Genomic DNA, 9,267 nt, shown 5'->3' on the forward strand with positions numbered 1-9,267 from the left:
ACGAAGGCAGCTCAGATAACGACTTTGCGTTCCGTCTCTGTATCTCTGTTACCGTATAAAGTGATAAAGCGCCTGGCGGATATCTCAACCGGAGCTTAGCTCTGCTGATGGTTGTGCTGAGTGTCGGGTTTCCCTGGGCTGCGTGTTGCTTTGAGTTTCTCTTCCCTCTGGTGAGGTTATGGGTGTCACCGTGTGACCGACCGAGTCACTGAAATAAACTGCCGTCGGTCACATCTCAACTCCACAACACACACACCCTCCATAAAACTGTAATTACAGCTCCCTGTCTGTCTGACCTCTCTCTCTCCCCCCTCTCTCCCTCTCCCCCCTCCTCTAAGCGGTGTGTGTTTTTCCCTGTGCCACAGTTTCACGTGTGATAGTTGACTTAGCGCGCCGGCCTCTTCCTGTGAGAGAGGATCATGGTTGTTTATGTAGCTACCGGGGCTCGTTACGCTCACAGTCACTCACCATTGTGTGTGTGTGTGAGAGAGCCTCTCTCTCTCTATTGTGTGTGTGTGTGTGTGAGAGAGCCTCTCTCTCTCTATTGTGTCGGCCCCCCTGCTGACTCACCCTCCCCCCCCGTCCCCCCATCCTGCCGTCCCCCGGTTTCCACACTCCTCCATAGCCTGCGTGCCGACTCGGGAAAGTGGATGTCGTGGAGAGGAGAGGAGAGTGAGGGGAGGGGGTGGGGTGGCTGTTCCTCTGCTTTCCTCCTCCAAGAGTCTCCACGCACTCATAGGAACCCTGTGGGAGAGGAGGCGAGACAGTCACACTGATCGTTAAGAGTCCCAGACTTTGCTGTGACTGCTAGTTCGATGCACTGGTGTTTAAAAAGGAGGAAGGCTGGGTTTCAGTTCTGTGAGACTCAGTGGTTGTGTATGTTGTCTGATGAAGAGAGGGTTTAGAGAGTGTTTATGTCTGACCTGTGTCTCGTGAAGGTATTGACATTAAACCCCCCCTCTCTCTCTCTCAATTCTCCTCTCTTTCTCTCTCTCTCTCTCTCTCTCTCTCTCTCTCTCTCTCTCTCTCTCTCTCTCTCTCCCCCCCCCCATCCTCCTCCCAGGGTTGAGGAAACCCCTCAGAGATGAGTGACAGCCGACACTGAGATTCAATCGAGATTGTGGCTCATAACTAGGTGCTAATCCAAGAGGTAAGTGTGTGTGTGTGTGTGTGTGTGTGTGTGTGTGTGTCTGTGTCTGTCTGTGTCTGTGTCTGTGTCTGTGTCTGTGTCCGTGTCCGTCAGTATGTCTATGCATCTGTGGGTATGTCTTGAGCAACCTGAGCTATTCATAGAGGACAGACTAGTCTATCTTTACATGTCTGGTGTATCACAATCTCTCTCTCTCTCTCTCTCTCTCTCACTCACACACACACACACACACACACACACACAGACACACGCACACACAGACACAGAGGGGGTGCCAGAGCACGTTGTGGCTCAGTATTATGTTTATTTGCGTCCCTCTGGAAGCTAAAAGTGGAGCGCCTCAAATATCTCCCCACGGCTTTTAATAGCGAGGCGAGGGGAGAGAGTGGGAGGCCCTGCGCACCAGCTCCGCTCATTTTGGAACACTGACTACGACTGACTATTCTGCTGAGCAAGAGTGGCACGTCACATCATCACAGCGAGTGTGTGTGTGTGTGTGTGTGTGTGTGTGTGAGGTTTTGGCAGGAACCTCTTTTGTTTTTGAGGTCTTTTGTGTGTGTGTGTGTGTCTGTGTGTGCGTGTGCGTGTGTGTGTGTGTGTGCGTGTGCGTGTGCATGTGTATCAGGTTAGTGCAGTGAGGTTTTCATGTGTGTGAGATCATGTGCAGGGCTCTTTTGTGTCTGCTCCGACCGTTCCTTTGTGTGTGTCTCTCCTCCGTGTGTGGGAAGGTGTGTGGGCGAGGGATACAGGAGTGGCTCTGCTCTCTCTTCTCTTTCTCTCATCCCAACCTCCCACTCATCCATCCCTTCCTCTCCTTCCCCCCGACCAGAGGGGTTTATTTTCGACCCATCTTTTCTTCCTTAATCTATCCTCCCATCCTGCTCAGACCTTCTGTTGCTGCCATCCCCCTCTCCCTCCATCACGCCTGCTGTAATGAGATTATGTTTAGTGTATCCACCGTATCACACACACACACACACACACATACAAATACACACACGCACACACACACACACACACACCCTGCACACTTGGCCTCTCTCCAGGCCTCTCTCTTGTTATCAGCAAGCCCCCCTTTAAGGATTACAGTAACCTCGGTGCACCCCTCTCATAGGTGAACTCTCAACAGAGCCATCTGTGCTTGGCTAATCAGCCTATAGTCAGCTGTCTGCTGGCTTACCGTCGCCCCCTAGAGGCACACTGACGATATCCACCGGCAAAATCCAAACAACGGTTACACTGTAAATAATACCTGGAGAAAATGAGTACAGTTTTGTATTTTGTTCTATTCTATATTGAATCTCTCAAACTCCTCAAATGTTCTGGGTTTCTGAAATCTGTATTAGGCCCTGGCCTCTCCCATCACCACTGCTTTAACCCAACGTTGGTGAACTCTCCTCCTCCTCTCCTCTCCTCTTGTGTTCTGGCTTGGCGCCCTGATACAGCTTAACCCCTCCCTCCTCTGAATGCAGTCTGGCTCTCCGGCACAGACTCCAACTATATAATGGAAGGCATACTGGCATTTATTGACTATTCTCTCTCTCTCTCTGTCTCTCTCTCTCCCTCCCTCTCCCTCTCTCTCCAGCCGACAGGCTTGCTTTTCCTCGGAAGCTGAAGACAGGCAGACGTACAGACGGTCTCCCCTTAGTGTTGGTGTGTGGCCTTCTCTCTGTGCTGCAGTGGAGGGCTTCATAGACGCAGCTAGTGTGGTGAGTAGGACCCGGTGGCTCTGAAACGAACGCACCGTCGGTTCACATGCTGAAAGTGCATTGTGTGGGTGTGTATTTTTGTGTCGTGCGTGTGCGTGCGTGTGTGTGTGCGTGTGTGTGACACACACATCAATAGATATTGAGTGTCCCTCCCCCCCCTCCTCCAGGCTGGATGCATCACGCAGTAGAGCAGTTCGGCGGGCGTGGCACACGGGACTCCTTCCCTCTGGACGGTCTGAACCGGGGACCATGGGCTCCTGTGGGTGGCCGCGCCTGGGCGCCCCCGACCAGGTCTGTACCCACGCCAACCGCCCTCTCTCTCTCACACACACACACACACACACACACACACACACCATTACCTCTCTTCACATTCTCTTTCATTTGTCTAGTTTAAAGGTTCAGATGCGTTACTGGTCTTGGGGGGTTCAGATGGAGTTGAGGGTGTTTGGTTAGAGAGGTGAGGGTGAGGGTGTTTGGTTAGAGAGGTGAGGGTGAGGGTGTTTGGTTAGAGAGGTGAGGGTGAGGGTGTTTGGTTAGAGAGGTGTCGTGGCCCTGATCTGACTGGGGTTCTCTCTCTACCAGGTGTTCGCCAGCTGTCAATCAACACCAGCTCCTCCCTCACCTGCCACCCAGTCACATGGGTGGACTCAACCACCCTGGGAAATTCTTCAATAATGGGTGAGTCCTGCTCATTTAGAATCGACACAAACAAACAAATGAACTGAACACCGATGACAAACTGAACATATTACGTGAACTTTCGAAAATAAGTGTTTTACTTTTTAAAATACTGGACTACTATAGACATTAGTACTAATAGTTCTGGGATTGTGTGTGTGTGTAGTCCCATGCAGGTCTGTGGAGGGGAGAAGCTCGACCTCCCCCAGGCCATGCTACCAGGCCTGCAGAGAGACCAGCAGCGGGCCCCTCCCCCCCCTCACAGAGTATGGGAGCAGCTAGGCCAGCTGTACGAGTCTCACCCCACTCCCCCCCCACCCGCACCCCTGCCCAGCGACCACACACCCCGTCTGCACAGTGGTGGCTACAACGCCGGACCTCCCACCCACCTGCCCCCCAGAGCCAATCAGCTGCTGAAGGTGAGGGACTTTGACTATGACACCATCACATGTGAATGAATGAATGGTCTCGCAATGGACCTATCGCTAAGCCACGCCCCCTTTGAAAACTCAGACAAACAAACAACGCTTCACTGACAGTGACTGACTGACCGACCGTGACTGAATGACATTCAATGACTTACAATGGCGGGAGTTGGCAAATTTCTGATTTCTGATTTTACCACAGCAATGTTTTTTTTAAAGATGACAAGAATATTTAGTCTAGAAGCTTTTCACCATCAGATATTAGCGAGTTGTTTGTGAGTTTTCTGCCTGTCATGACTTTTGCTGTGATAGGATTGGACAATTTCTAATTTGGGGCGTGGCTTAGCGATAGGTCCATAGAAAGTTAGGATATATGTAACTAGTTTCTCTCTCTCTCTCTCTCAGTATGGGGGTCCTCAGGAGCAGCAGCTAGGGGACGTGTGGACTCAGGTGCAGCAGGTAAGAACTAAACCGCCCTTTCTCTTTTCACACATGAACGCATAAGTAGAGCTTGCATTACCATGGTAACCACCCCGTGCTTATCAAACACACACATAAAAAAAAAAAACTAAAAACCATATTGGATATGTTAGTGATGTTAGATGAACCTGTATTGATAGGCCTCTCCTCTCTCTTCTCCTTTTTGTCTCAGCAGTCCAGGGGTTACCCAGGGAACATGATGGGGGGGCAGCTGAAGAGGCCAGCCCCCCCTCTCGGAGAGCACTCGGTCATCCAGCACGCCCCACCGCCCTCCCTGCACCCCCCCTCCCGCCCCAACGAGGACTGTCCGAGTCCAAACAAGAGGAAGAGGAGCTCCGAGCAAGTCAGTTTCTTTTTATTATTACTACTCAATCTTTTCAGTTTGTAAAGCGCCTTTGAGTGTCTAGAAAAGCGCTATATAAGTCTAATTTATTATTATTATTATTATTATTATTATTATTATTATTATTACTACAAGGATTCTAGTGCTAACCCCAGTGTGGTTCCACCTCTAGGTCCCTCATCCAGGGATGCAGAGGTTCTCTGGCCCGGGGCACAACCTGCCCCCCCCCCAGCAGCAGCAGCAGCAGCAGCAGCAGCATCAGCAGCCCCCCCCCTCCCACTACCCCCTCCCCAAACCAGCCTTCTGGAACCCTCTTCAACACAAGGGCAACGCCCCTTGGGCCCCGCAAGAACGCAAGAACGGGCCCCCGGAGTTCCAGGTCCGAACTTGTCACCTGCTTGTTAGTCATATTCATAAAATGCCACTAATTGTGTGTCTGTTTGTGTTGTTGTTTTGATGTAAATGTCCCATGATGCAGTTTAGAATGATGTCAGTTTGTTTTAATGTCACTGACCCCCCTCTCCCGTGAGCTCTGAGGTGTCAAACTTGTTTTTTTTAAATGCCAGTTGAGAGAGGACGCTGGCGTTGCTTGTCCGCCCGAAATCTAGGTGTAATTGCACTATACAGAGTAGATTGTCCTACAAAAACACTTAATTAGACCCCTATACTTTCTTTTATCTATTTTTTAGTTTCTATTTATTTTACTACTCGATTTTTTCCGTTTGTAAAGCGTCTTTGAGTGTCTAGAAAAGCGCTATATAAGTCTAATGTATTATTATTATTATTATTATTAAATGTCCTATTCTGCCAACAGGAGTCCGTCAAGCCAAGCATGGGCGGCTACACCTACAAACCCCCCCTTCCCTCGGCCCCCTCGCCCATCTCCCCGCCCGCTGTCCCCTCCCCGGGAGGGTACGGCCAGGGCCGAGGCGCCCCCCCTCCCCACAAGCCCCAATACCCACCTCAGGCTCTCAGCCACCCCGCCCTCCATAACGCCCACCCCTCACACCCCCACCCCAACCCCTCACACCCCCACCCCAACCCCTCACACCCCCACCCCAACCCCTCACACCCCCACCCCAACCCCTCACACCCCCACCCCAACCCCTCACACCCCCACCCTAACCCCTCACACCCCCACCCCAACCCCTCACACCCCCACCCCAACACCTCACACCCCCACCCCAACCCCTCACACCCCCACCCTAACCCCTCACACCCCCACCCCAACCCCTCACACCCCCACCCCAACACCTCACACCCCCACCCCAACCCCTCACACCCCCACCCCAACCCCTCACACCCCCACCCCAACCCCTCACACCCCCACCCCAACCCCTCACACCCCCACCCCAACACCTCATACCCCCACCCTAACACCTCACACCCCCACCCCAACACCTCATACCCCCACCCAAACAGCAAACCACCCCCAGCCCCGCCGCTCCAACTCCGCGTGGAGCCCCGGGGTGGCGCGCCCCCCCCCCAGAGGGGTCCTACCACAGTGGGCCGGGCCGGCTGCCAGGCCCCCCACCCGCCTCCGCCTCCCCCAGCCAGGGGGGAGAGAGAGCAGCACTCCCAACTGCCCTCACCAGCAAACCACACTGGCGTGCCTTACAGTCACCCCCACTTCCAGCTCCACCCTGGGCTGGGGCACACAGGCCCCCCCCCCCCCTCCTGCCAGCAGCACCGCAGTACCTCAGCAGCACAACAACCCTCACGAGGCTTGGAGACCACAGCAGGGCAGAGCCAGCCAACACCCCCTGGTCAGTACCCCCCCCCCCATCACCACACACCAGCAGAAGTAGTACAATGAGAATGTAGTTTGAATGATATAGCTTAGCAGAGCTGCACCTACACACACGCAGGCTTTCTCCACCGCTTTATTGACGGGCTAGTCATGTACACTTACAAGTGTTGAACAGGAGAGTATTGTGTGCAGGGTTCCCACGGGTCCTTGAAATCCTTGAAAGTTTGTGAATTTGAGGGGCAAAAATCATGGTCTTAATTTTTTTTCTTTCTGTGCTGTGGTAGAGAAGGCAAGAGACCATCTAGTGTTCACACATTCAAGCCTCTCTTTTTAATTGTTGTCTGTGAGCGGATAGTTCCTATTGTATGAATTCTCATCTAGGTCTGTCTCAAACTATGCCGTGTTGGGTCCTTGAATTTGAGGGAATTGAGTCTTGAAAGTCCTTGAAAAGCGCTTGAATTTGATGTTTCAGAAGGTGTGGGAACCCTGTGTGTAAGGATCTGTGAGTGTTTTTAAGGCAGGAATGTTCTGTCTCCCCTCCTGCAGGAGTCAGGTCAGTACAGGGCCGCAGGGCTGGTACCTCAGGGGCTGGTACCTCAGGGGCTGGTACCTCAGGGGCTGGTACCTCAGGGGCTGGTACCTCAGGGGCTGGTACCTCAGGGGCTGGTACCTCAGGGGCTGCAGCAGCAGAATCCCAATCAGGTCGGGGAGAACCGCTGTCCCGCCCCCTCCCAGCACCAGCACCCCCTGAGCCTCCCTCAGGCCCCCCCCCACCCGGCCAGGACCCCCGTCATCACCCCCAACCCCCCCGCCCCCCAGCCCCCATGCTCGCTCAGCCGCTACAACAGCAACAACAACAACACCAGCAGCAGCAGCAGTAGTAGTGGCTCTATGTCTGGCACGCCCACTGTGACCACAGCGCCCCCCGCTGTCTGCTCTGTGAACAACAACACCCCTAGCAGCAGCAGCAGCTGGAGAGGCAGAGACACACCGGCACTGCCCCCCCAGACCTCCATGCCCGAGCGCCCCCCCCCCAGCAGCCGGGGTATCAGGGAGCCCACTCGGGGTATCAGGGAGCCCACCCGGGCACCACCGGTCATCCCCACCCCCACCGGGCCCCCCGGCCACCACAGCAGCCCCTCAAACCCCAGCTAGCACAGGGTAAGCCCTACTACGGGCGGGAGTCGGACCGCACCCCCGCACCCTCCTCCTCCTCCTCTTCGTCGCTCGGCTCAGGGCTCCAGAGGTCAGGAGAGAGCGTGATCACCAGCAGGATGACCCTCCCCCCCCTCCCCCCCCTCCCTACTGCCACGAGTTCCCCCCTGCTCCACCGCTCCATACCCTCTTCTGCACCCCACGCCGTCAACACTGCTCCTCAGCTGTCCTCCAACACCTCCTCCTACTCCAGACAGTACCCCCAGCCCACCTCACAGGCCCCCCAGGTCTCCTCTACCCAGGGGTACCCCCGGTCTCGCCCCCAGCCCCCACCCCAGCCCCCCCAGTCGATAGAAGAGGCTCTGGATAAGCTAGACGCCGAGCTACAGGGTCACATGCAGGCAGAGGAGAGGAGGAGGGACTGGGAGAGACAGGAGGAGGAGAGAAAGAGGAGGAATTGGGAGAGGGAGAAGGAAGAGGAGGAGCGGAAGAAGAGGAGGGAATGGGAGAGGGAGGAAGAAGAGAGAAAGAGGAGGAATTGGGAGAGAGAGGAAGAAGAGAGGAAGAGGAGGGACTGGGAGAGGGAGGAGGAAGAGAGAAAGAGGAGGAATTGGGAGAGGGAGGAGGAAGAGAGGAAGAGGAGGGACTGGGAGAGGAAGGAAGAGGAGAGGAAGAGGAGGGTTTGGGAGAGGGAGGAGGAGGAGAGGAAGAGGAGGATGGAGAGGAAGGCGAAGGAGGAGATGAGGAGCACGAAAGGGAGAGAGGAGACCGCCATCGAGAGTCTGGAGAGACTCCTGTCAGGCAGCGCGTCCTCCAAGCCACACCCTCCAACCCCCCGGCTGTCCACCGTCACCACCACCCCCCCCGCCCCGCCTCCGCCTCTACCTCTACCCACCAGTCAGTCCTCACCTGCCTTCCCCTGGCTTAGCCGGGGCGGGGCACCCCCCCGTCCCCCGGGCCACGCACCAGCACTCCCCACCCTCGCCCCCACCCCTCCGGAGAGGTCGCGCCCCCCCCCGCTGACCCCTCAGACGGAGTACGCCCGGGAGAAGCAGAGACAGAGGGAGATGTGGGGAGGCGGCAGCGGAGGAGGAGGGGCCACGCTCAGCCCCCCGTCACACGGTATCTCAGGGATGACCCGGCCCTCCTATCCCCCCCCCGCCCCCTCCCACAAGACCACCACCATGCAAGGCGGCGCCCATCCCCTCCAAAGCCCATCCAAAGACTCCCCCGGGGAGAAAGGCAGCCAGCAGATGACCTCCTCTCCACGGATCTCCCGCTCTCCGAGAGCCGCCCAAACTCTTCCAGGCGTTCCCCAGAAGCAGCCTCCCATCCCGGCCCTCAGGCGACAGCGGCCTCCTCAAGCGCCTGCCCACCGGAGGCCTGGGCAGCCTGGGCAGCAGTGCCAGCAGCTGCAGCAGCGGAGACTCGGACAACGCCCAGTTCGAGGAGGAGCCCTCGGAGATGTCGGAAACCCTGCTGCCCGACGGCCTGGCCAACATCATGGCCATGCTGGACGAGTCCATCCAGAAGGAAGAGGAGCTGCAGTGCAGCGGAGAGAGGAACAACGGAGG

General features: G+C 55.9%; 1 pseudogene across 1 annotated transcript; it reads left to right on the forward strand.

Annotated features, from left to right (window-relative positions):
* The first annotated feature begins 1,058 nt into the window (after positions 1-1,058).
* LOC308175080 lies at positions 1,059-9,240 on the forward strand (annotated as a pseudogene). Its single transcript has 12 exons — positions 1,059-1,150; positions 2,736-2,859; positions 3,027-3,150; positions 3,445-3,540; positions 3,707-3,959; positions 4,371-4,424; positions 4,621-4,788; positions 4,961-5,176; positions 5,603-5,762; positions 6,225-6,554; positions 7,085-8,815; positions 8,949-9,240. The product of its transcript is annotated as an uncharacterized misc_RNA (transcript).
* Positions 9,241-9,267: the final 27 nt, after the last annotated feature.

Source organism: Nansenia antarctica (assembly GCF_963989245.1).
Source record: "Nansenia antarctica genome assembly, contig: SCAFFOLD_246, whole genome shotgun sequence".
Taxonomy (NCBI): domain Eukaryota; kingdom Metazoa; phylum Chordata; class Actinopteri; order Argentiniformes; family Microstomatidae; genus Nansenia; species Nansenia antarctica.